The sequence below is a fragment of the Rhagoletis pomonella genome, unplaced genomic scaffold, assembly GCF_013731165.1.
Source record: "Rhagoletis pomonella isolate Grant_MI unplaced genomic scaffold, Rhpom_1.0 Rhpom_scaffold_00002, whole genome shotgun sequence".
Lineage (NCBI taxonomy): Eukaryota > Metazoa > Arthropoda > Insecta > Diptera > Tephritidae > Rhagoletis > Rhagoletis pomonella.
Window position 1 is genome coordinate 72,609,417 of NW_023458556.1, and position 4,783 is coordinate 72,614,199.

Here is a 4,783-nt window from a genome sequence, read left to right on the forward strand (position 1 = left end):
AAAAAAAAAGCTAATAACCGTGCAAAACGAAAAAGAATATTCTTGCTGGCATTACCCGGTACCTGATCGTATAAAACTTTGCAAAAAAAAAATAAAAAAATTCAATTTATAAAGAAAACGTGCATAAATATTTGAAACAAGAGATAATGGACGCACTAACGACAAAAGTAAACGAACTAACTGGGGGAATTAACGCTCTCCTCGAACAAATTAGAAAATTGGAGGGGCGTCTGACGGGAATTGAAAAAAATGGGTTAGGTTTAGAGGCTCGACTAGCACGATTAGAAGCGAGCAGCGCAATCCTAGACCAAAACCGTTACCAGGATTGACGGTAGGCTAGGCAGTGTCGAAGGAGCAAATAGTGTGGGCAGTGTAGAAGGAGCAAATAGTGTGGCTCAACAAGGGAGCTCAGTCGCGAACACCCGAGCGCCAATGTCCGAACAGGACCTCAAGGAAATCGGCAGGCTCCCCGACTGTGTCAAAGAGCTGCAAACTTTTGAGGGAAATCCAGCTCAATATATTTCATGGATACATAATGTCGAAGGCATCCTTTCCGATTACGAAGTGATCAAGGAAAAACCTTTGTATAGGGCTATCCTTCAGCACGTTAGGCAAAAAATCCGGGGAGGGGCTGATGCGGCGTTAGTTGCACATAATGTTTTCGAGAGTGACTGGACTGAGATAAAAAAGGTCCTATCACTGCACTACGCAGACAAGAGGGACATACGGACGCTAGAACACCAGTTAAATCAGTTGGCTCAAAGAAATTCCAAACTAGATGAATTTTATGCGACAGTTAACCACCAACTGTCGTTGATCGTCAACAAGATTAAATGCGACGATTATACGCAGGAAACGGTTTCCGTCCTCATAGAAACATACCGGAATAGGGCCCTTGACGTGTTTATTAGGGGTCTGAATCCTGAATTATCACGCATGCTAATAGTCCAGAAACCAAAAACACTTCCAGAGGCGTACTCAGCTTTCCTTGACATCCAAAACCTGACTAAGAAATACAATAGTGCATACGAACGCAGTGAATAGGGTTGTTGTTCCTACGAATAACCTGTTGCAAAACCAGCAGAGGCCGGCCATACCTCTTCGAGCCCGCACCAGTTATAACTGGACAAACAGAAACGCTGGCCAAGGATACAACAGAGTGCCATACAATAGGTTCCAGTCAAACCAAGAGTCCAACACTTCGCTTCCAGGCAGACCCACGGCTCCGAAACCTGCGGAGAAAATGGAAATCGATGGCAGCATTCAGTCTAAGCAGGTAAACTACATGAATCGACCTGCAAGCAACAACGCGTTTAAAAGAGGACCAGCATCATCAATTGAAAGACATCCAAAAACAAAAAAGCAACGACTCTACAACGTGGAAGCAAGTAGCAGTGAGCCAGGAGAAGAAGAGGCTCAGCAGGTAAATTTTATGATGGACGGGCCACCAGCCTATTTCATATAAAGGCCGCTGCTCTGTATTCCAGCATACCCTACCTCACTTGCGTCACCAAAGACAATATTACCCTAAAGTTTCTTGTCGACACAGGGGCGAACAAAAATGTTGCGAATCCCATACTAGCCGCCCGCTCAACTCCGGTTGATCCACCCTTTTCAGTGCAAACTGTTGCAGGGCCTGTTCCAATAAACAAAAAAGTTAGTGGACAATTTTTTCACAGTATGGGGAATGATACTGTACTAACGTTTTATGCCCTACCAGGACTGACTTCTTTCGATGGTATAATAGGCGACGATACCCTGAAAGAATTGGGGGCTGTGATAGACAGGAAAAATCATACCTTGAAAATAGATCCGGGTATTGAAATTCCACTCAAGAACAAAACCGTTGGGGGTATTAATTTTTCTGAGGCATCGATCCCGGAGGCAGTGTTGCCCGCTTTGAAATCGCTACTTAAAAAATACTCACATCTCTTTGAGCCTTTGAGCGCAAAAATTAACATTAAAACGTCTGTCAGGGCCGAAATAAAAACTACCACAGAAGATCCTATATACGCCAAAAGCTATCCCTACCCGGCCAATATGAGAGAAGAGGTGGACAGACAGATTTCCGAACTACTCGACGAAGGTATTATTCGTCCATCCAAAAGCCCTTACAACTCTCCAATCTGGGTGGTACCTAAAAAACCAAAGCCGTCCGGAGAAAAGCAATACAGAATGGTAGTGGACTTTAAACGCCTAAATGCAATCACGATACCCGATACCTATCCCATCCCTGACATCAACGCAACATTAGCCAGCCTCGGCCACGCCAAATACTTCACGACCATCGACCTAACGTCCGGGTTCCACCAAATAGCAATGAAAGAGGCTGACATCCCGAAAACAGCATTTTCAACCATGAATGGGAAGTACGAATTTTTAAGACTTCCTTTTGGGCTGAGGAATGCACCGGCCATATTTCAGCGCATGATAGACGACGTCTTGAAGGAACATATTGGGAAAATATGCTACGTTTATATTGACGATATCATAGTGTTTGGTAAAGATTTAGACGAGCATATGAAAAATGTCGATATAGTATTCGAAAGGCTGGCAGATGCCAACGTCAGGGTAAACATAGAAAAAACAAAGTTTATGAGAACAGAGGTAGAGTTCCTGGGGTATATAATAACCTCCGACGGTATAAAAGCAGACCCCTCAAAGGTACAGGCCATAGAAGCTCTGTCACCTCCCCGAACGCTAAAAGAGTTGAAAAGTTTCCTTGGAATGTCATCGTATTATCGAAAATTCATCCGGGATAACGCCAGAGTGGCGAAACCCTTAACCAACCTAACGCGAGGGGAAAATGCGCAGATCAAGGCCAGTCAGTCGAGAAACGTTCGCATTAAACTGGATGCGGATGCTCTTAGGGCGTTTGAGGACCTAAAAAAATTGCTTGTCTGCTCAGACATCCTTGCTTTTCCTGATTTCGGAAAATCGTTCAATCTTACAACTGATGCTTCGAACTATGCCATAGGAGGGGTGTTATCCCAAGGCGAACCCGGAAGAGACCGGCCAATCGCATATATATCGCGCTCCCTTACCCGAACAGAAGAGAACTACGCCACAAATGAAAAAGAAATGCTGGCAATTGTTTGGGCCCTGGACAATTTAAGATCGTATTTGTATGGTGCAAAGATGATTAAGATTTATACTGACCACCAACCTCTCACTTTTGCATTGGGAAGCAGAAATTACAATGCAAAGCTGAAGAGATGGAAGGCCAGAATCGAAGAGTACAACCACGAATTGATTTACACTCCAGGTAAATCAAATGTCGTGGCCGATGCTCTGTCAAGACTGCCGTGCCAAGTAAACAATTTAACCAGTGCAGAGTCAACGGGTAAGGTAGATGATGATGAAAGTGGAAGTCCGACAAGGGTAGATGCACAATTGAACAGCGCTTCAGCTTCAGAGATTGAAAGCGATATGGCAACTGTCCATAGCGCGGAGCAGGACGCATCGGACCTTATTCCACACGTCGAATGTCCCCTGAATGTATTTCGTAATCAAATAGTGCTCAGGGAAGGTAAGGCTTTGACATGCGTAGAAAACCCACATCCTGGTTTTACTCGACACTACATAACCCTGGATAGCATCGATAAACCGACAGTAATACAAGTACTAAAGGAGCGACTCAATCCGTCACTCATAAATGGCATTAAAATCCCAGAGAATCGTCTGCAACTCCTACAGGAGGTATATTTAGAACATTTTCTTTTATATAAAATTAGGATAACTCAACGGGTAGTTGAGGACGTGGCCAACGAAGACAGAATTTGCAAAATAGTGGAAGATGAACATAAGAGGGCACACAGAAACCCCAGGGAAAATAAAGAGCAAATCCTGGAAAAGTACTATTTCCCTAAAATGGCAAGTCGGATAAGGAAATTCGCATCTATCTGCGAAACTTGCCTCACAAACAAGTACGATAGACATCCCGCGGTACCCCCTATAAAGGAAACGCCTATTCCTAAATACCCATGCGAAATATTGCACGTTGACATTTTCGAAATCCAAAACGAAAAATTTCTATCCTGTGTTGACAAATTTTCGAAGTTTGCAAAACTTTTCCACATAAGGAACCGCTCATCCCTCACTCTTCGCGCAAAATTTGCCAAGCTTATCCACTACTTCACAACCCCCCCGGGTAATAGTAACAGACAATGAGAGAGGATTTATGAGCCCTCTAGTAAGCAATTATATAAGAGGTTTAGGGATTGAATTGTACCAAACTCCAGTGCAAAGAAGTGAAGTGAATGGGCAGATCGAAAGATTTCATTCAACTTTGATCGAAATCTATCGATGTCTGCGAAAGGAAATAAGCAATACGAGTCCCAAAGAACTAGCCTACATTGCAGTCGACCGCTATAATACAACGATTCACTCTCTGACCAAAAGGAAGCCTAGTGATGTATTCTTTAATAGAACCGAAAGAATAAACTACCAAGGACTGACAGATTTTAGAAGTAAGGTCCACAGGGAAATTAAAGATCGAATTAGAAAAAATCAAGAATCGCGAAACCTTCGACTAAATAGGAGAAGGAAAGGCATAAAAAAGTTTATGGTAGGAGACGATGTCTATGTAAGGGACAAACAGATTAAGAGTAAACAAAAACCACTCTATAAAAAGGAAAGGGTTCGCAAGGACAACCGAGTAACCCTAGAGACGGACACTGGTAGGAAAATTCACAAGGTACATATAAAAACTAGGGCTCAATAATAACAATAATAACAATAATACAAAAAAAAAAAAAAAAAAAAAAAAAAAAAAAAAAAAAAA